The following is a 24,805-nucleotide window of genomic DNA, read 5'->3' on the forward strand; positions in this document are numbered from 1 at the left end:
TTGCTAACATCGTTTGATGACAATCATGAACACATACCTAATCAAGACGCTCCATGTCGGTGCATTACCTGAAAATAACAAACCACTTATTAAAATTAATATCTACATTATACTAATAATATGTATAATATAGCAAAAACTATATTAAACACACTGATATAAATTACTTATTATAGACATCGTAAAATCGATGATTTAATAGTTGCAGTCTAAAGTTAACTGCACTAAGTTAAAACTCGCTAGTCGGCCATTTTCATTCTAATCTAAGAGATGACCGAAGCATCCATTGGAACATCGCCAAGTGCTTGTATATTTCAGGAGAGATCCTTTTGAGTGTTTTATTAATTTACCACAAAGATAATCTTCTCTATGGCAACAACGTACGTGTAATTACTGAGCTGCATATGTTACGGTCACATCACTGTATGGTTTGACAAAGATCTTGAAAAATGTCCTTAACGAAAGCTACATTTTGATGCAATCTAGGTTTATTTTTTATTTCTTTTATAGTTTTGATTATTGAATTAAATACTATAATTACCAACAAACAAACGTAATAACAGTTTATATATACATTTCATCATCTATATATATATAACTATGGACATTTTTTTCATTTATAAAAACATTATCATTTCATGTATCATGTACATAGGCCCCCTCGTATTCCACCTGTATATATGACTACGACGACCCTGCACTTCTTGCTATACTTTTAAGGTTCTAAAGATTTATTTACACTTTTTTACAATAACATACATAAATAAAAAAGTAAATACAATCATTATACATAATGCGATCTTATAGCTACAACAATCTCTTCCAGACAATCTTTTGGTAGCGGAAATAACTTTTAGAATTGGATAAATGTCGGTGCATCCAGTTTGGATCGAAGTTAATCCGCCTAGGATTTATCAAAGTTATAAATATCAGGTCTGCTACAAACGGGTTCAAGATTTATTTTTTAAAGGTCGTAGACACTCGACTGTGTAACAACATTACCAAATCGATGTATCTATTTGTGGCAACTATGATGTACTAGTGCTACATCGTCACTCATCGATTTGACTTAAAGTGTAAGATTAGATTTAAGATGTGAGGGTTATACTTCCTGTGATAGTTTTAGATCGAAGCGTGCGTGAAGGGATGACGATAAAAGACAGCTTTCCTGTGCAGTGACAATTGATATAGTGGTAATATCGATGGAGCAGCAAAGTAATATTTGTCAACCTGTACTGTATAAAACGAAAGATTTGAGACGATGACAAGTGGAGTTGCTACGCAAATGGAATCCTATTTAAATTTCCTAGTTTAGCTATTCGTTATTTGCATTACTTTTACTTTAGTAATTTCTTAGTCCATAACATTTAACAGATATCAAATCCTTACGCATTGTTTTACTAAGTTTCTTACTTTGCAGGTGTTATCAAAAAAAGACATGTTATCTTAGAATTCGTTTTCTATCTATACCTGGACATCATTTGAGCTTTATGTTTGTCAAATTTAGCCTGTAATAATAGTGAACTTACACTAAAAAATATAAAAGACTGATAAAGGTGGAAATCCAGGCAGATTTTAATCAGTTGCTTTTAAATTTATATAAAATTTAATATATAATGCGTTGGCGATGGGACGATGCAGTCCTTTACATCTTATTATATACTTTTTTATACATATTTACATTTAGAATATTTTAATTTACAATTTTGATTTGTATCTTTTTTTGTCGCTGTACAATACATTTTCTCCGTTGAATTTCGTGTCTTCATCATTTATTATCTCATCACAATCTACCGTTCCATAATATAAGGTCTACATTAACGTCTAAAATAAATATACGTAATAAAACTATCTAAACTATAGGAAAAGTTAACTCGACTAAAAACGATCACGAAATAATAAAATAAAAACTTGCATCAAGTATACAAACAGGACTCCCATAATCAACAGCTAACAGTCACAAATCACACAGAATCATTGATAACCGGTTAGATCACGATATCGCAAATATGCCTACCATGGGAACTAATCTAATTACAGTACAATGTGCCTGACAGTTATGTAACTCTTGGCATTTACCTACCACGTTCCAAGAAGTGTGCAAGTAAAAGAAGATTGAGAAGTAAACAACATAATAGTAGTGCAATGCAGCATTCTCATTCGATTGATTAATTGTGTCGTTTTTAATGGTCTAGTTCCATAAAATATGGAGTTATTTGTTATTAGAGATTATCTGACTACTATTGCGACATTTATTTGTACAAAGTGCATCCTAATAATTTTGAAAGATCATAGACAGGATTATATAAAAATCTCATCTGCAGCCCAAGCTACTTTGTTTATATTACTTATGAAGGCAAAATAATAACTACTTGATTGATGGAAGGACTCATTGATTATAGATATGAGTAAAAACGTCATGTACATGAAAGATTATATAGAGATGCCTGGACACTTTTCTGTCACCACCATTGAGTAAAAAAAGGTTACGTATCTTGTTTTTATATTGTCTTTAGTGTCTTCACTTTTTCAACTGACTTAAAAAAATCTCTATTTGGTTGTATTTTTTTACGTTTGTTACCTATTGACTATTTCTTTTATAAACTGATCTGGATTTTTATCTAAAAGGATATACAATACTTTCAGATTGGTCAGATTGGTTATTTTTTAAATTAAAATATGTAAACCAAAACCATAAATTATAAAGCCTAATTATAAACATAATGAGGATTCCTGCTCAATAGCAGATAATAATCAGACAAAGCCATCACCTGGTAACACGTACAAATATAACCTCATTTCCCCTCAGATTTCAAATTTCGTTAGGTGTCTTTAAAAATAGAATCCAACCATAATGATCACATTACTTCACTCACAAACTGTAACAATCTAAGCCTATAAAGGTAATGGGCACATAACTGCTGAGCTGAGTCGGCCGTTTCGTTCCAATCGCCAACCAATAATTGTCAATTGCAGTTCTATTTGGTCGTTGACACGGCACGGTAATTAATGCACCGTAACTGTGCATATTGCTCCCACGGTATCAATAGACACGATGTAGAATTATGTTGAACAATAATTATAAACTATGGATGTTACTACACATGCTAATTGTGACGAGAAATTGGTGCTTACATGAGAGACTGCAAAACTACTTCATAACAGGTTATGGAGTGAGTTCCCTGTCGGGGTTTTTTCAAGACTACAACGTGGGGTTCTTCAAAAAAGGGATAAAGAGATTTCTTCAGGGTCGGCAACACGCGTGCCTGGTATTGCAGGCGTTCATAAGCTACAGTAACCGCTTACCATCAGTTTGCCACCTCAGTGGTTAAAAAAAACATTAACACTGAGATGCATATTTTGCTTAGCAACAAACAGCGAAATTGATCGTGCCAAAACATACCTACGGACAATGAGATGTTCCGTAAACATATTAGATAATATTTGGATTTAGAATGCCAAATCCTATCTACAAGTAGATTTTGCTTCACAATAAGCAGGATTATGTTCCGCAAAAAAATAAACAATAGCTTTAATCGTTAGCAAAATTTATATGGGACCAACACAAGAGTAAACCCTAGCGATTGTAAAAAGAATTATTAAAATAAGAATTGTTGACGTCAATCAGGTAACAATTAAAAAAAATACAAACAAACTCAAATCATATTCCTTTTGCAAATCACAAAAAAAAATGAAAAAGAATAAACGCTAGGTTTACAAATAAGTTATTTTTTAATGAGTAATGAAATGAAATCCAACGCTGGCGGAACACCAGTGATGATGGGTGGAAATAGGTGATATGAGTTGTGTTAATCAAACATAATCAATTTACCTAAAATTAGCAGGATAATTTCCAGGGGGGGGGGTGGCTTGTTGGATGGCCTAAGAGGGTATATTGCTAGCAATAGTACTAGTAGTTCCCATTAATAACAAACCCTCCTGTCGCCCTATAAGTAGGCTTAGGTAGGTACACATTTAACTCTTATTTACCTAAATAAATGATATGCGTGAACATCTTCAACATTTCATAACTCGTTATGCTAATAAAGAAAATGTTTCTCAGAGCAGACAACAGATTATGACCTAATTTGCCAGATTAAAGATTTATACATCCTATTCTTAATGCAACCGAGATTGTAAATGGAATCAAGTGTTTCGTATGACCATTATCGATGAAAAATGATAATTTGTATACCGTTATATTGACTGGTTAATAAGAAATGGGTAAAGTAATTTATTGCACTGTAAGACAAGCAATTTAATAACTGAATATTAAAAGATGATTATGTTATTTATATGTATGACTTTATGTTTTTACGTGTTTAAATATATTAGTTTTGTTAATAGATACCATTAACAATTTAAACGATTTAATTTAAGCAACCAAAAGAAAGGAGTTCTCTATTTTTCCTTTTATAACACAGCGGGGAGAGCAAAAAGCATGCAGCTCACCTGATGACCTGTTATTGCTACCGCGTGAAAAATACATATTTACAAAATTTCATTAAAATCAATTGGACGGTTTCAAAGATGGACACGAACAAATATTGTGACGCAAAATATACCCGTATTTTTTATGCAACTTAGAATGCCAAACAAGCTGACGGACCACCTGATGAAAAGTGATAACCGTCGCTTATAGACATGAACATAATAGAGAAATAATATAATATTAAAATTACTCCTCTACTACAGACCTCTGTCACATTTATTGATCAAGTCAAGTGTACCTTTAGTAGTTACTGGTCTTAAACGGTTTGTTTTACTAAAGACTTAAATACAAATAATTACTTCGCAATTCAGCTATTTATGTACGTAAGTTACATCAAATTAGGACTGATCCAAGCAAGCCTATCGGTATATCAGCGCGGTACCACTTACAATAGTATCGAAGTGTACCATCGTCTGACCGTCACTTATCGATCAGATATCCTCGGCCACTAATCTCAGATGCATAGTTTAAACATTGCTGAGAAACAAGACTTAAACTATTGGTATTATTATAAATATTATAGCATAAATGTTTTAGTTGTTTAGACAGTTCTTCTCTAAATTAGATAATGAAGTAAAAAAAACTCACATAGGTAATTACAAAGATTATAAATATGTTGTTGTTATATCAGCCCTTATGGTGGGTTTTGCTAGTAATTGCCCCGATTGGCAGGCAGGTTGGCATCCGCAGTTTGACTTTTGGTGATGTTTTAAGAGGGATGCTACTGCCTATCTCTCCACTATAAACTCCCTCTTACGACACCCACGAAAAAGGAAGAGGTGACCTATTCTATTTTGGGACCTACACATACTATATATATATACTATAAATATATTATGAACAAATTTACAGCGTTTTCTGAAAACAATACCTTGTCCTGATATTTATAAACACAAAAAAAAATTTGCCAAATAGACGCAAGCGATCTAATATGATGCGCTTACACAGATTCGGCAATTAATTTTTATCTATATAAATATGAAAGGTGAAAGTTTGTAAAGATGTTTGGATACTTGTTACTCATTGATGCTTAAACGACTCAACGAATTTGAATGAAATTTAGTACAGAGATCATAACCTACATAATAATGAGGGGAAATGGATTGTTAGTAATGGGATCAAATAGCCCCATTACTAGCAATATACCCTGTTCGGTTGACCTTTACGTAGTTCCCCCTGGAAATCATCGTGATGAATTCTATTTGAGTTCGTCAAGATGGGCTAACTGACCTGCTTTCATCCTCATCAGTAATATCATTGTTCCGCCAGTGTATACCGATAGCGCAGGCGAGGTTACCATACCATTATAACTTATTAAAAAACCTACATATGTAGATAAATATAGGACACTTTAATCCCAATCACGTGAGCAAAATTATAATTCTACTTAACTTTTATAAAGAAACAAACTTGATATTGTTTTATCTTTTGAATAATCATCAATAAATAAATGGATAAGTATCCTTCATTTGCATTATACAACATAGAGACCTAAGCAAAACAACTAATAAATGTAACGATACAATACATAAGGATAGTAAGTCGATCTTATTACTGAGAGCAATCTTTTTAAGACAACCTTAGGGTAATAGATTAATTATTGTACGAGCAGGTACCTATAACATGCCAACTTGTTTCTTTGTGTATAATTAAGGAAGTTACAGACTAAAACCTTACATTTTCCTGTACAATTTGTCATCAAAAACCAAACTAATAACTAAGAAAACAAATGCATCACATAATAGATTCATTTTAGAAAATAATACGCCTGTTCAATTTAATAAAGTTGAATATGCAATATTAAATACATTATACATCCAACTTTATTCCTTACTAGCGGCCTGGTACGTGCTTCGCTACGTATAAAGTGAAATAATAAAAACATTTAAAGAGCATGCTTTAAAAATATATTAAGTTTAAAAATATAAACACAAAGCAATAATTATCGCTGACAATTTGCTTTAATCGAAGCACGTCCAAAATAAAATGACCGCATGAATGACATAACAACATGCTCATACTGTCAACACTGAAAAAGTTTCAATTTGACAGAACAATCCCCAATCTTAAAAAAAGTTTCAATTTGACACAAAAATCCCTATTAACAAAATGATCCGCCATTTCTTGAATTCATTTGTTACAAAAAATGTGATAATAGAAAAACTGCTCGACCGATTTTGTGCAAACTTCACATAAACCATCTACTAAGTAGTCCGAACAAAGCCTAAACATTTGGTTTGGATAGGTGAACCCGTTCTTGAGTTATAAAATTACAACGAAAAGTGGCATTGATTTTTATATTATATATATATATATATATATATATATATATATATATATATATATATATATATATATATATATATATATATATAGATTAACAAAATTGAATATATAATATACTTATCATCATACATCCCACTATGTTAATAAAGACACATACTTTGCAAACCTCGATTAACAATCGAAGTCTGCAAGTCTGCCAGTCACGTACGGTAAAAGCAAGTTCGAGGCGAAACCATAAATGTGGAGATAAAATGTGCTGGGAAGGAAGTGTATGTCGAATCGGTGAACGATGAGGTCGATCAGTGATCCTGCAACACCGTTTGAAGCGCATACCATACTATGAATATGCATTTTAAATTATAGATTAATACATAGTTCACGCTAGCCATTTTAGTCTCGTAAAGAAACAAACAGTTCACGAACGCAACCGAGAAATGAATATAATAAATCGATTTTACTTTGCAATAAAATAATATTGATTACTAATATCGATTATATATTATACACTTTAACATAAATTTATCAAAATTTGAACTTAGCGGGTTAAGAATTATATTTTAAAACTCGGTAAAGTGATGAACAAGTATGTACATGAAACAACATAGATTCTAACAATAATCTTATTACTTAATCCGACCTCAATCCCACATTTGCGGATATAAGACGCGGAGATAAACACATGATGTCAAGTGCATATCAGCTCAGTTTCCCATGGTGCGCAATACACAATCACGACGATCAGGCATACGGTGTCTAGCATTGAGCTATGGATACAATCAGCGCTGACACGGTATGCGGTCAGCCTTTAGCTATCGGTCAGTGCTAGCTAATCAGCACCTTTCCATACACACATTCCTGTTAGATTGAACATGAATTCCTAATATCTGGACCTAGTTACATTCGCGAACGGTTATTCAGTATAACGTTGGAAATATTCATCGACCATTACAATGGTATTTCAAAATAATTCAAAAAGTTGTTTTTAAATGACTTCAGAATTAGTGAAAGAACAATTTTATGTAGATTATCAGTATGTGGATAAATTAGAGGTCCAATTTTGAAAACTCTCTATATATATATATATATATATATATATATATATATATATATATATATATATATATATATATATATATATATATATATATATATATATATATATATATATATATATATATATATATATATATATATATATATTATATATATAATATGCAAAACTTATGGAACCCACAATTTTTATACATATCACAATAAACACAAGTATAAAATTTTCAATGTTTTACAATTTTTTTCTTTACATGATACAGATGCGTTGTAAAATCTACTTACAGTTTGTATATATACGATACATTCTAAATTGAAACATTTTAAATGTAATGCATAGATGGGCCTTTTTTTTTTTTGAAATCAGAATAATTAAATTACCAACTATTAAATTATCACTGTCTATTTTTTTCGCGAAACAATATCTACTTGTTTACTAAAAATAAGCCATTTCAAAACTATAGCGAGAAAGGATAGAGCTAGACATTATGCTCGACACTTGATCACACCTAGCTAATATTCTTAACCATAAAACTCGGCGTAAAACGAATTTCAATGGGAAAACTATAATTTTAATTGAGTTGAAGATACCGAGACGTCGAGATGGTTATAAAATCGACTCGTCCGATTCGAAAGTTTGTAAATCGATATTGTATGGACATGTTCTGCATAAGTTAATTAAGTTTAGTTAATTAAATTGTCTTGTATGTTGCAATCCGGCAACAAGATGTGCAATTTGAATTAAGGTTATAGATATATTAACTAGTCTTATAACTCTCTCATAATATCAATCAATAAAGAATTGTAGAGTGAGGAAATATGATTGAATAGATGAATGTATGAGTATTAGGATTGCTAACACAGACCCATGCATTAAATAATAATACCTGATAAATACAAAGTATTTCTTATATCCGTGTATCGTGAGGTCCTGGCATAAAATAGGCTACTCCTTTCTTTCCCGTGGGTAACGTAAAAGGCAACTTAGATACTTTTAAATGAAAACATCTCCAAACGTTAACTACTGTTACTAACACGCCTGCCAAGTGTAGTACCTACTGGCAAATTCCCCTTTTTGGGAAAGACCTATGTTCAGCAATGGGCAATTAAAGGCTGATATGACGATGATGATTTCTTATATCGTAAAATATTGTTATACTATCAACCAAAAATTTCTTAAACACAACAAAATTATAATAGAATCTTCTGTCAGTAAGCGTATGGACTAAGCTATTTTTATTAAAGATGTAGTAGGGCAAGACTGAACAAATGCCTCTCCAATATTTTTCCACATTTCACGGTCCAATACAACAATATACAGTAACAAGTCGCTAATAGTAGTCAAGATATCAGACTATCTAGTTCTAGCTAATCCTACGTCTATAATAATTTAAAAGTAAGTTTGTAAGGCTATTTCTTTGCTCAATGCTCTGATTACTCAGCAGCCAGATATTGATATGTTTAATGACAAATTAGATAAATTTGTTCAATTAATTCCAAAATTTTAAACCTTTTAAAATGTACCACACGAATCATGTAATCAATGTACCACATCATTTACTACACGGAACTGTAAATGAAATGAACAATTTAAATTCTTATTAATGTTGTAAATGCGAAAGTGAGTTTGTTTGTTAGTTGCCTCTTGGCGGCTTAACCAATCGCTTTGAAATTTGGTAAATAGATAATATATGGGATGGAGAAGGACATAAGCTACCTTTTATCCAGATTAGTGAATACATCCCGGTTACCCGAACAAAAGCGCGGGTCAAAGAATACAATTTGCATTTGTCGTCATTTAGTACCGCTGTACCTCAAACAAAAGTTAATTCACATATTTAATTACACTACAGCGATCATAACGAGTTAATGTCTCTCAAAGAGCCGACCAATGTAAACTCCTATACGAAAACACTGTCGGCACGTCAACTTGAAACAAATCTTTGGCGAAGTTTAATATTTTCAACTGCAACCAGTTTCCAATTTGAACAAGTACTTTAGTACAAGATCTAAGTTTTATTAGCGTATTATTTTCATTGCACAATACAACGAGTACTCAATCTAACTTGAAAGTTAGTTTGAAAGTTCAGATGCGAACAAAACTCAACTTCGATGTTAAAATTACGAAAAGCATATGTTAAGACAGAACTATTTTGGCCGCTTGGACATTTTCAGGTACAATTTATGACATACACAACGTCAATATCCGTTTGGACGCCAAGGCTCGTAAACGTTTATGAGCCCAATTTTACAAAGAAACGTGTTTTGTATCATCGTGAAGATAAAATTTTGCCCCAAACTTAAAAATTTCGTACACCTTGCCTGCAAAATATATTCAGTAATATCTGTGGTCAAAAATATAAAAAAAAAATCCTTCCGTTAGACGTCGCTGCGTGACTTTATGACTGTCCAAGAGACAGTTGGTCTTCTTGTTTTATTGTAATTTCTAGTAGATATAATAACATTACTATATTACGCTATGCTTTTAAAAACAAGCGGTGTTTGTGTTTGAAAGAATAGTGCTATTTTGTAATACTCTTATTTGCGATAAAATCAAAAAGACACTAAAAAGGATTTATTATAAATAAATCACCGTCCAATAGATTGACAAATAGTTAATAAAACATGTCCAGGAAATATTATGACATATCTTAAAAGTATGACGGAATTAAAATGAAACATTCAGAAAGGTGAAAATCAAAATAACAATAAGAAATTTCCATAATAACAAAGCGGTTGTTAAGTAACTTACGCACAATCGAAGATGTCGCATAATTTTCACATTAAATTAAATAACTCTCGGTACACGCTATGGTATTTAAGTACCTGCTTGCAATTAGCATGACAACTAAAAGTTAGCTGTTGGGCTAAATACATAATTCAATACAATATTGAATTATTTAAATGTCGTCCATGTTATATCACAACAACAATCCTAAGCACCAAGACATAACCAAAAAATATCTTATAATTAAGACTCAAAAAAGGTCTTTTAACGAGTAGGTACGTTATTTATAATAACACAAACAGTACCCATTTGCTTCAAATTGCATTGAGAATTAGATTCTCTTAGAATTAGATTTCTAGAATTAGAGTCTAAATACTAAATACAATAACAAAAGAAGATAGTCTAAAACCTGCCAAAAACATCAACAGACTAGTCTATGTACAAATGAATGAAATGAAAGAATTAATACAAAAAGAAACATTAATTACAGCTATTATCATAAGAAAACTATATGATTTCCTACCGCTTCTAAGAAGAGGAAGGTTCTCAATTAGGGTTATATATTTTTTTTTATTATTGCCTCATGATATCGTCATTTATAAACCGATTTAGGAAATTCTTTCACTTTTTATCTGAAAAGATATTCTTTCAGATTGGCCCCATTGAAATTTCAACAAAATAGATTAATTAGTTTAGTTTTTAAATAAAAATAACTGATTTTCCACGATTATGGATTTTTTTTTCAGTGGAACACTATTTAAAATTATGTGTACCAACGCTGCATTGTATTTTGCAGATAATAAAATAGTAACTCGCATAATCAGACGCTAATCGTCTTTTAAATGCATTCAAAAGTTTTCTATAGTAGGACATACACGCTGCGATTTTACGATACATTTGCAACTTTCACTATAATAAACCCTTCGTTTAACAGGACAACGAGAAACTATAAGAGCCGTCTGTGGCACTGACCTCGTTTCTAACGCAAATGTTTGTAAACAAAACACCACTATTACCCGTCATTGTATGAACAATTTAATGGCACGTCATTTAAATGTATTTATTAAATAAACTGACTCCAATTATGTCAAAATTTATTAATAACGAACCAGCATAGAAAAAACTTTCCCATTAAACGAATAACATTCAACAGTGCCTTTTGCTCCGCAAAAAAAAACTTTAGTGACGAAGCAATTCAATGGACGAATAGAATGATCCTAGACGCATTTGATTAAATATTTATTAACCAAAACAGTGCGGCTGCACGTAGATTTTGCTCCGCAACAGTTGTTTTTGCTCTACAAATAAAAACAGCGGCTTCATTCGATTTACCCCTACTTTATTAATTTTATAATCAACAACTGACAGAAAAAAAAAACAAATTAGTATTTAGTTCATTTTAATATGTAAACACTTCCAACACACTAATCCTGAAAACGCTTACATATTTTAACACTAGTCCAGTACGTACGTAACTAGTGCGAATACATTACAAAATATTATTATAAGTACATACCTATTTTATCTATGCTAAAACCCATGAAAAGGAAACATCTTCCTAAATACGCAAATTGTTTGTACACCTGTCCGTTAAGTTCTAACGATAGTTTTGCAATAATTTTACTCTACAACGAGTACCTAACTCTTTTCAGTTCTGAAATTCAGAATAAAAACAACTGTTTAAATATAAGTTCAGTGACCCTAATGAGGACTTCAGGTTTTCGAGAATATGCCAATGGTATGTTTTAACAATAGCCCTTTGTTATTTTAATTGTACTTATATATATATATATGTAAACGTAACCTACTTCTTCGTTAGCAATAGCGAATTATCTGAAAATTCTGTTTTTACAGCTTTACGTAACTCTATTGTTTTTGTAATAAAGTAAGAACCTAGTGATAACTAATTGAAAAATATATTACATATTCTAGTACACATTCTGATTTTTATAGGACGATGACAAATATCATGGTGGCTCAAATAAAACGCTATAACTCTCTTATTCTTATAATGTACTTATTTCAACCGCTCACCATCAGCAGGGATTTCATCCTCACACGCTAGAACCTAAATGGTCGTGCACAATGTGTTACAGAGGAGTTTTTTCCCGCGAAATGAGCTCGCTGCCGAGGTTTCCCTTAGAGACTACGATATGGGGTTCTTCAAAAAGAACGTATAAAAGTTTCTTAAACGTCGGCATAGTGCATGTAAAAACCTAGTGTTGCAGGCGTCCACAGACTATGGTAAATGTTTACCATCAGAAGGGTTGTATCCTTGATTGCCATTCTCATGGTATAATAATAAAAAAGGAAGTTCTCTGTTAGACTATTTTAATTTAATTCTTACTTTAAAAAAGAACCGTGAAAATTAGTTCTTTAAAACTTTTTTACGATTTGTTTTAAAACAAATTCCAACAGAAGGAAGATTTAAATTCAGATTTTTTATGGCTTTGTTACGCAACTACATCACCAATTAAACATGATTTTCACAACTGTTTTTGAAATCGATAGAACTCATAGGCTTAATATAAAGCACATACGTACTAAATAGGATTACACTTCCGTGTTGTATTAAGTTTGTGACCTTTGAAGATACCATTTCCTTTGCGAAACAAAACACTGCAATACATTTTACTTCATTTTTTGCTAATCTAATTGTAAACACAAAATTCATTCTAACTTCAAATATTTTCAACGTAATATTCATCATCATCATCATATCAGCCTTTAACTGTCCACTGCTGAACATAAGCCTCCATTTGAGGGTAGCCATTTGCCAGTAGTTGCCACGCTTGACAAGCGAATTGGCAATCACAGTCAAACTTAGAAATGTTTTAAAAGGAACGCTGCTGCCCATCCCTCGCCTTAATATAATATTAGACATTAAAATAATGAAACAAAACATGAAACGTCTTTTATCGGAGATTTTTACATTCATGATTGAAGTCGATTTTTTTCATTCATGATTGAAGTCGATTTTTTGTAAAGCAAATTGTACTGATTGTGGAACAAAATTTAAAATTTCATATATTTTACCAATAGAATAAAAACAGACAGTTTAATAACATAACGAAGTCCAGCACTCACAAAAAAAATATTACTTTTATGTCCACAAATTACGGTAAGGATAGGGGACAGCACGTTACCCTCGAGATCTGGATTTAGATAATAGACCACTAAAGGTTTAAGTTACGCCTATTACATAACAATTTGAAGGAGTGCCATGGATTCTACGGAACCCACGATAATCCTTATCCACTCACGAGACTCCATTTCAGCCCTTATGTCACTGAATATAAAGGTTATCATTCATACAACTACACAAATTACTATCATTAAGCGTACAGTCAACTTACGAAGGGATAAATGAGAAAAATGGAACGGAAATTAACGATTTAGATGAGTCTGTAGCACGCAACGATATATAAGAATCGCTATATTTTTTCTTCGGGATACTAAATACGAGTATATCACTATAATATAATAATGTAAGGCTGCATGGGTTGATAGGATTTTAAATAATCTTAACAATATTAACATTCATGAGAGTTTTATATTTCATTGAATATTGTACCGTATGTTATGTACATATGTATATGGATATATAATGACTTTTGAACATAAATACACATATATAATCCGGTTCGAAGGATCAAAATTTGTTCTGTGTTCAATTGGTGGTTTAATAGAAAATGAAGGTTACCGTTACTTATAAATATCTATTGTCTGTTATGTTCGTGAATTATAATATAGAAATAATAATGAAATCGTTAAATGAATTACACCTCCGAGACGGTAGTCTGTATGACATAAACTGAATTGTAATAATCGATAATAATATTATAAAGATTTGATTGTTTGTTTGTAATGGATAAACTTAAAAAATCACTCAACTGATTTTAAAAATTCTCTTACCTATCAAAAGCTAAATTATGTGCAAATAACAAAAAACATTATTTTTGAAAATTTAACTACTACGAAGTCAGGCCGTTCACTAATAATATAATAATAATACAACTAAACCATATACAGTTCGTATTTTAAAAATTGTCACCTAATCCGCTCCAACCGTCTTGAATGGTCAGTCCAAAACCGACGTCCCCTATATTTAACAGTTTTCAATTATCACGCCAACATGGCATTTAAATATTAATATATACAAAAATAGGCCCTTGCCAACGTCAACCAACCTTGTTATGCACAAAGCCGACTATAATAGCAGGTTGTCGTGCCACAATTGTTAATGGTTTAATAAAATTAAGCCATTATTGGTCATTTAGACGGTATACGGCTGTAGGAAACAGCGTGTAAAGCAAAATGTTTCACTGCTATTCAAAATAATTATTAAATAATTAGGATGGCTAATAATTTGTCGTAACATTGCTTTAATTGACGTTCGTGTAACTTATGTTTATTTTAACAATAACTTAATATTTACAGCATTAAAATAGGGTATCTAGATATAAAATAGGGTAGATTTTCTTTTTATGTAACTTAGAATGACAAACAAACTGACAGCTCACCTGATGGAAAGTGGTGTCCAGCGAACAGCACTATGGACATCACACAGTAACGCACATAATACCCTTCATGGGTTGCCATTACTGAGGACTATGTTTTTATACCTGTAATTTCACTGTCACATGTCCTTAAAACCGAAACACAACTAGTTCACGATAAAGACACGAGAAACCCAGAAGTACCCTAAGACTACTTTCGTACAAGTTTCCCTCTGATATAATATGGATAGAAAGAATTTGATAAACAGATTACTACTAGAGGAAGACTTTATGTAAAATACCTAATAGAACAACGTCACGGTAAGCAGGAAAGGGATGAGAGCAACAAATGGGGTTACCCTATCAGGTCGACCTTCCCGCGATTCCCCCTGGAAACCATCGTGGTTAATTCTATTTGAATTTATCAAGATGAGCTAATTGTCCAGCTTTCATCCACATCTGTCATTTCTCACTAGTGTGCCGCAAGCGTATAACGATAGCGCAGGCGATGTTACCATTTCACTATCACTCATTAAAAAAACACGCCACAATAAAAAATAACGAATATACCTAATTGACAACGCTATCAATATAAATAGGTTCACAAATATATTATTCCCTCAACTCATACGAAGCTAGACGGGCAATACACTTTCGCTATCGTAACCACCTCCTTGCTTTCTTCTGTCAATCTCCATGGTAACGTTTAATTGGACAAATACTGCAACATCAAGCAACTGTTGTTGAGCGAGTTAACAAAAGGAGGAGAAGATTCACTAGTCGTCTGTACCTATTGTTTTTGTGTACCTTCCGCGATATCTTCACCAATTCATATCGGATTTTGATAACTATTGTAACCATCGTCGCTGTTTTCATTGCGGAGCAAAATCCTGCTTGATTAGCTTCATCAAATTATCTGGCCGTTAGAAAATAGTCAAACGTATTATTGAAACTATCTATGGCCTGAAGCTTCGCCAGCACGTGACTTGTTATCCCTTATGCCCGTGGGAATTTCAAATAGTTGATGTTATATACTCTATAATGAAACTTCCCGTCTAATTTCAGGTTCATAGGTTACAAATTTTTAAAACTTCATGGTTACTCTATCAGTACGCTGAACTTCGCTTAAATCCTTACTAATATTATAAATGTGAAAGTCTATTTTTGTTACTTTATAGTGCTTTAACGACTTGACCAATCACTATGAAATTTGGTATACACATATATATGGGTTGAAGAAGGATTTAAGCTACTTTATCCCGATCAATATACATATCGCGCTCACGTGAACAAAGTCGCGGGTAAAAGCTTGTAGATATACATATATATAATATACGTATCTATAAACACCGCACGTGAGAGACGTCGATATACATTACGTTTTTAAATCTAAAGTGCAATACCAATTGACATGTGTTGAGGTTATGATAGTACAAATAAACCTATACACAACCGCAAGTAGATACCAAATAATGTAAACACAAACGAATCAAAGCAAGTCAGACTCCCGCGGAGTTATGTCAAGCAGGACATGATTTTTAAGTACAGCGTCCAAACTACTTCGACCCCTCGAGCAATTTCGTTTTTGATAATAAACTCAAAGATAGATGAACTTCAATTGAATTCTAATGGATCGTTTTACATTGGCCAAACACAGGTTTCATCTCTTCGTCGTGGGAATTGCGGTCTGTCGCGTATTGCTCAAGAAAGTTGAAATTATTTACGTCGAATGATTTTGTTATTGTACACTGGCAGGTTTAAATATGGACATGTCTGTGTTAAGTAACACGTTCATTTATTTTGCAGCTTCGCGGATAGCCGAGTCCAAAACAAAGGTATTTATTAGGTTTAACGGATTTCACTTTTAAACAAGACAAATATATTACACTAACAAGATACTAGCTCATTGTCGTAGCATAAATATGAACGGAGATATTCAGAATGTCGATAGAATACAATGGATTAATATCCTAGAAAAGCGGGAAAATCGAACGAACTTTTCTCCTTCATTGTTATGTGAATATCCGGTTTGGTGCCATGTATTTTTGCATGGATGAATAAACTAGTGAAAGTAGCCTGTGTTAAACTATAACACTTATTGTAGTGGCAGAACTTACAGCCCATGTGGAAAGGTTCACATGTATGCTTTTTCACTACAATATATCGATTGTTCCAACTGCAGTAAAGGTCAAGGTCAATGCCTTGACTTATTTTTCATTCAATATCATCATCATCATATCAGCCTTTAACTGTCCACTGCCGAACATAAGCCTCTCCCTTGGTGGTTTTACTCAGTAGTTGCCACGCTTGGCAGGCAGATTGACAACCGCATTTAGGCTTTGAAGACGTTTTAAGAGGGACGCCGCTGCCCATCCCTCGACCTCCCTTAGTTTAATTATTAATTTCATATACTCTAATGTAAATATCATTTTTAAATTATATTTAGATATACTGAATAAAATATTCAAAATGGACGGTAGTAGGAATATTTAATACATGAGTTATAAGTAACTAATTGTAAAAGCCTTGATACGTTTAGGTGATTTTGATGAAAGAAAGCAATGCTTTATTAAAATACATTTCTAATTCTGTACCCGTATGATACTTACACGTAAGTATATTTTAGTTTGTATATAGTATTTATTAAGAATTTTGACGTAATTTAGACTCTGGTACTTAAACATAAAATCTAATATATGAGTACCAAGAACAATTACCTGGCTCCAATCATGACATATTTTCATGATAAAATTAATAAAAAACCAATGCGGGAGTAAACCCTAACAATTATAAAACGTGTTAGCAAAATCTATTCAAGATTAGCAAAGACATTGCGTAGTCTACAAAAAAAAACATACAAATTGAATATTTCCTCCTTTTGAAGACTTCAAAATTACAACAGATCCTTCCGCTCCGTCCGTCCACACTCCGTGACATAACAATACCAAATACCCACGACCGTTCTTATCTCACAATTTGCACATGATAAAGCCCCTAGGAATAGCCATCGACCCTATAAAGGCATAGAAAGCCGGAAAGTCGTGAGATATTCTTGATTGCAGCGACATCAAAACGCAACGTTGTATGCATAAACAACGCTTGGAGTCGCCGACGTCAAATGCTGATCCGTGACTGACGTGAGAACATCAATTGCTCTGATAGCGTATTTATGAGAATCGCGTAAGATGTTTTAAATAGATATTAATATGTTTTATAAGGTCTACTGCATATTTTAATAGCAACGACAAATAGGTAGAATTTATTCATGTGACCATGAAGTACTTATAAATAATTAAATACGCTTGAACATTGGACACAGCGCCATCTAGTCTCAAACTGAGTAAGCTCGTATTACGGATACTAGATAAAAATAATTATAAGCACCACACAATTACACTAATCGCTCAGTCCTCAACTTAGGACACCCTGTGTTATGAGTAAACTAATCAACGAATATCTGACTACACACCTAGAATACCTGGACAATCTAAGAATACAGTGATACCAATCACCACTTTCATACATATACAAGAGACCGAATTCGTAAGAGGAAAGAAGCACAATACACTAGTACAAGAGTATGAACACTCGAAATGGTACTTTCAAGTGATAACAATAGACTTACGAGATGAGTGTACACCTGGACAGCAGTCGGAAGTAAATAGGTTTTTTTTTGATGGGTGAAAATGGTATGGTAACCCCGCCTGCGCTAACGGGACACGCTGACGGAGCACCAGTGAAGGGTGATAGATGAGAATGAAAACAGGCCAGTTAGCCCATCATGATAAATTCATCAGGAATTAACCATGATAGCTTCCAGGGAGAACCGCGAGGAGGTCGATCTGGTTGGGTATATTGCTAGCAATGGGATTCTCAGTCTCCATTACTAACAACCCCTTTTCCCTCCCATAGGTTATTAATGTATTTTTGTTTCTGTCTATCTGAGCAGAATTTTATTAGTGTTAAAATGCGAGCAGGTCAACGCTTAATATTCATTAGCGCAGACATATTTCCGTGTCTGAGCTAATTTGCAGCAAATGTATAATCGCGTTGTTTTAATAAACTGCTAAAATACCAGTATCTGTCTGTATCGTCAAAATTTGTAAACATTTTCTCCAAACAATAGCGTATAAATAATAGTAGTATTATTTTATCCGCAATAAGAAAAGCAAAGGAACTAACCCATACAGCCTGACCTTCAAGAACAAATTAATGGATGAGAATACGTGAATGCCTTTTACATTTTTTTTATTCGTTCAATGAATAATATTAACCACACAACAAATATATGCTTTTAAAAAATTAACTAAATTATATAGATTATTTTTAAAAAAGGTTGTGCTCCGTAAAAATATAGCAACTTCAATCGAATTCTTACCCCATATTAATTAATCTTTTAGAAAATACGCCATATATGGCAACTAAACTAGAAATGGCCCTAATGAAATGTGTTGTTTACCCCTGTTGAGAGATTAATTTACCCCAAGCGTCACAAAATATTTACGACGCATGTACACGCAAGGGGCTACTTCTTACTTGCACGCATATACCAAAAATCATAACATAGTGTAAATAATGTAGTTAATTAAATGTTTAGTACTAAAGCAGGACTTTGTCCAATAAACCACACCAAAGACATTAATGTGTAAGTCTATTATAGCCTTATAACTAAGACGCCCTAGTAACTCCTGTATTGACACTAAAAAATATCCCCACACAAGTAGTACTCAGTAGTACGTGTGGCGTATATATAATATATATAACAAAACTTTATATATAACAAAATCTTTTAAAATTCCTGTAGACAAATAATAACAGAGTGCATGCGAGGTTGCGCGCCCGGAATAAATTTGATTTTGTCTATCTATTAAAATATATAGACGTTTTAACATTTTGTTGAATATTTAACTTACTCATTTCCCATATACCTAATAGTGGTAAAAGTATTTTAAATGACCAAAGATCAATAACTGAATCGAAATAGAATTCAAAATATTCCCAGTTTATAAGTGTAAACACTTGTACACTTCTACAAGTTTTTTACATTCAATAGAATAGAACGACCGAACGTGAACCTGATCAGTTTTCAAAGAAAATAATAACGTACAATCTCACTGATATTGTGAAATAACTGTTTCATACGGTTTTACTTGCGTAAATTGGTATAAAATTTATCTTACGTATTAATCGTTTTCATAACTCTCGATCTATTTAAAGTGTATTAAGTTATAACTATAATATTGTTCATATAAAATTTAATATAAAACAGTGACTGTAAACTCGAATTGAGTGAAAACTTAGATATCTAGTGTAAGTGCAGTGTCATTTCAAATGTGTAGGGTAGTGAACCAAATAAATAAAATTTTATTCAACATTAAAATGTGTTGAAAGTTGTTAATAGTGACCGGATTGCAACTGTGTGTGCTTGCTCCTTGTTGCCGAGTCTCATTTCAATATATATACAGTATATAAATAACTGTGAACATTATTAGAAATATATACAGCGTCATCCGGGAGCTATAAGATTGACTAAGCCGTCAACCTGGATTGCGTTTACGCATATTGAAGTTGCGGCTTGGGCGGTTGGCTGAAAGATATCATAATTAAGATATTGCACGGAGGTCTTTGATAGAGAACATTGCGTATATATTTATTTACATTTTTTTTTTTTTTGTAAATATCTCATAATGATTTGCAATGCATGTAACACGAAAATTACAAGAGACAGTCTTATGCAATGTCATCAGTGCAAAGGTAAATACCACCACCAGTGTCTCAATATAAACAAAGATCATTTTTTGTCACTGAGTCTTGACTATTTGACTTCTTGGTTGTGCCCTTCATGCAGTAATGTTTCTCGACGTAAGAAATCTAATTCAAACACACCCGTTAGGCAGCATCACGTACCATCTCCAGACATTTCTATGAACATATCTCTGGATAATTTTGAGCGTAATAGCACTACATATTCAAATTCCCTAGCCGAATCATCTGACCCCACTATAATTCAATCAGAATCCGTCACAATGAAGAAAATTAGTGACCTTCTTGATAGCAAGTTGCAATCTTCCTTATCGAGTTTCATGAATGATTTTCGTGCCGCACTAAGGGATGATGTAAACAAAATGGTCAGATCTGAAATGAAAACCGTAGTACAAGAGTTGAAATGTGACTTTAATACTTCTTTTGAGTTTGTAAATAAGGAGCATAATACTTTGAAAATTCAACTAGAAGAAAAATGTAGTGTTATTAAAACGCTGGAGACTGATAATTTAAAATTAAAAAATGAAATACGCATTCTGGGCGGCCGAGTTTCAGTTATAGAAAGGATTTCACGCAGCCATAATGTTGAGCTTCAGTGTGTCCCTGAATCCCCAAACGAAAACGTTTTAAATATTGCGAAAAACTTATGCGACACAATAAAAGTTCCGCTCATTGAGTCGAGTATTGTTGCTTGTCGAAGGGTCGCTAAGATTAGCTCATCATCGAATCGCCCGAGAAATATATTATTAACCCTCTCCACACCCCGCCTGCGAGACATCATACTATCCTCGGTATCACGATTTAATAAGACCAACGCAAATGAGCCGCTTAGCTCTACTCACTTAGGAGTTTCTGGTGAGACACGTAGAATATATATCGCTGAACACCTGTCGCCTGAATGCAAGTCTCTGCATACTAAAACTAGAATCGTCGCAAAGGAAAAGAAATATAAGTATGTCTGGGTGAAATACGGTCGCATTTATGTGCGTAAAGACGACAACTCAAACTGTATTTCGATTAAAAACGAGGATTCATTGGCCAGGTTGTAATTCGGTCACTCCTCCACGTTTATTCTATAATTATTATATCGTTATTTTTTATAAACTTTTGTATTTTTTTTTTGTCATATTAGCATATTGTAACTCTGTTTTATTTCTTATTTTAATTATCTATGTTTGTGTACTACCAAAATGTCAATAGGATTAGATCTAAGCTGGACGAATTGTATATTAATATTTTAAATTCTAATTATGATGTTATCTGCTTGACGGAGACTAATCTGAATAGCTCTGTATTTGATGCTGAATTTCTCGATACTCGGTACAATGTCTTTCGCAGAGATCGTTCCACAACTCTTATCAATAAAACTGAAGGGGGTGGAATCGCAATTGCAGTAAAAAAGAATCTCAGATGTGTCCGTCAGGTTTGTTGGGAAAGTGGAGTCGAGGATTTGTGGTTAAGTATTTTTCCTAATAATTCAAAAAATAAGGTGATAAATTTATGTCTGTGCTATTTACCTCCTGACTTAATAACAACAATGTTGCAAGAATTTTATAATAACATTCAGAATATAATGTTACGCTCTAACGAATTGAGTGATTTTTTGTGTATTGGTGATTTTAATACGCCTGGTATCTTATGGTCTGGATCACCTAATTACGCGGCAATGACACCGAGTGATCCCCAAGATCGTAAAGCTAGCCTTCTTATTGATGTTATATCTTTGTGTGGCCTAAACCAATTCAATAATATACCAAATAAAAACAACCGTTACTTGGATCTTGTACTTTCTAATTTGCCAACCCTACAGGTTTATGCAGCGAGTCCTCTTATTCGAATCGATGAACACCATCCCTGTCTTTGTATAGATATACACACTTCAAATAGTTTCAATCCTCCCAAATCTAAAATATGCCAGCGTCCGAATTTCCGTAAAGGTAACTATGAAAAAATTAGAGCTGAGCTTGGGTGCATCGAATGGTCAAATGTACTGTCATATGCAGACGTTAATAGTGCAACTGAGACATTTTATAAAATACTTGAAAATTTAATAAGTAAACATATACCGTTAACAGTAGTTGGTTCACATTCGTACCCTTGTTGGTTTAGTCGCTCGTTAAGGAAGTGTCTGTCTGAAAAGCATAAGTACCATAAACGATATAAAAAATTTGGCAATCCCCGGGACTATGATACTTTCGCTCTTCTTAGAACTCGATGCAAAAGACTTATTAATGAGTGTCATAAGAACTATTTATCATCAGTAGAGGAATCTCTTATGTCTGATGTCAAGCACTTTTGGAGATATGTTCATAATAGAAAATCTTATTATGCCGTACCGCCTACACTTAAATTTAACGGTTCTACATCTACTAATTATAATGAAGCTAGTGAATTATTTTCCAGTTATTTCAGCTCTGTATTTGTCAATCCTTATAGCGTAACGAACTCGAACTCTTATAAAGCTACTGTACCGAACTACCCAATTCACATAATTTCTTTCACTGAATCTGATATAAGGAGTACAATAAAAAAACTAGATCCCAACAAGGGAGCTGGACCAGACCACATACCACCTTTCTTTATTATCTCCTGCTTTAAAGAACTTGCTGTACCCCTTTGTATTATTTTTAATAAATCATTAGAATCTGGTACTTTTCCTACTTGTTGGAAAATTGCACACATTGTACCGATTCACAAGTCTGGTGATATTACTATGTGTGAGAATTATAGACCGATTAGTAAATTGTGTAGCTTTGCCAAACTATTTGAAAGTCTAATTTACGATGAACTCTACTATCACGTCTCACAATTTATAACACCTAACCAGCACGGTTTTATACCAAAAAAGTCTACAATAAGCAATCTCCTTGAATATAAAGATTTCCTTTGTAGAGCATTTGCTACCCGAACTCAAGTTGACTCTATCTACACGGACTTCTCCAAGGCATTTGACAGGGTTCACCATTTGACTCTTTGTAATAAACTTAGACACTTCGGTATTCATGGTAGTCTTCTTCGATGGTTCGAGTCATACCTCGCTAACAGAAGCCAATTAGTTACGCTCAATGGACACTTATCCTCACCTGTTCCTGTAACCTCAGGAATTCCTCAAGGTTCTCATATTGGTCCTCTCTTATTTATTATCTTCATTAATGACCTCGTAGAAAAACTAAGGTGTCCATCGCTATTATATGCCGATGATTTAAAGGTTTTTTGTACTATAAGAGATTTCAATGATTCACAATTGCTTCAATACGATTTAGATACAATATCCGAGTGGTGCATTAATAATTTAATGGGTCTAAATGTACGTAAATGTTTTGTGTTGTCTTTCACTCGCAGATCACAAAAATTAATTTATAATTACACTATTAATGGACAAATACTAGAACGCAGAAATGTCGCTAATGATCTGGGTATTATTTTTGACGACCAACTTTCTTTTAAACCACACTATGAATGTATTATAAACAGAAGCAACCAACTGCTGGGATTTATTACTAGATTAACTAAAAATTTTAAAAATCCTAGCAGTTTTCTTTCTCTATATCAATCACTGGTGAGAAGTATTCTGGAGTATGGCTCGGTTATCTGGTCTCCATTTTATAAAGTACATTGTGATCGTATTGAGAGTGTTCAGCGAAAATGCCTTAATATACTCGCGTTTCGAACGGGCTTGCTTCGCAAACTGAGCTCTTATGAAAACAAGCTTGAACACTTTCATATTACATCTTTAGAGAGGCGTCGTCAGCGTAGTGACATACTATATCTGTACAAAATCATCCATAACGTCATAGATTCTCCATCTCTACTGCTTAATTTAAATTTTAATACGAGGTACAAAGCACGTAATCCCACTCATAAATTGTTTACATTGCAAGTATACAAAAATAACACTTCTTATTACAATCCTGTGGTAAGAATGTGTCGTCATTATAATGACTTACTGCTCGACCACAAATCCATCGACATATTCGGTACAAAATATTT

The 24,805-nt window shown here is 33.0% G+C and overlaps 1 protein-coding gene across 3 annotated transcripts in view; it reads right to left on the reverse strand.

Annotated features, from left to right (window-relative positions):
* LOC113520263 (klarsicht protein) overlaps positions 1-24,805 on the reverse strand; it is a 384,839-nt gene that overhangs the window by 352,375 nt on the left and 7,659 nt on the right. For all 3 annotated transcript variants that reach the window (XM_052898113.1, XM_052898112.1, XM_052898110.1), the window contains exon 2: positions 38-68. The gene's annotated coding sequence lies outside the window, so the exon portion shown is untranslated. The remainder of the gene's footprint in view (positions 1-37; positions 69-24,805) is intronic.

This window comes from Galleria mellonella, unplaced genomic scaffold, assembly GCF_026898425.1.
Source record: "Galleria mellonella isolate WM207_F2 unplaced genomic scaffold, CSIRO_AGI_GalMel_v1 utg40, whole genome shotgun sequence".
Classification (NCBI taxonomy): Eukaryota; Metazoa; Arthropoda; class Insecta; order Lepidoptera; family Pyralidae; genus Galleria; species Galleria mellonella.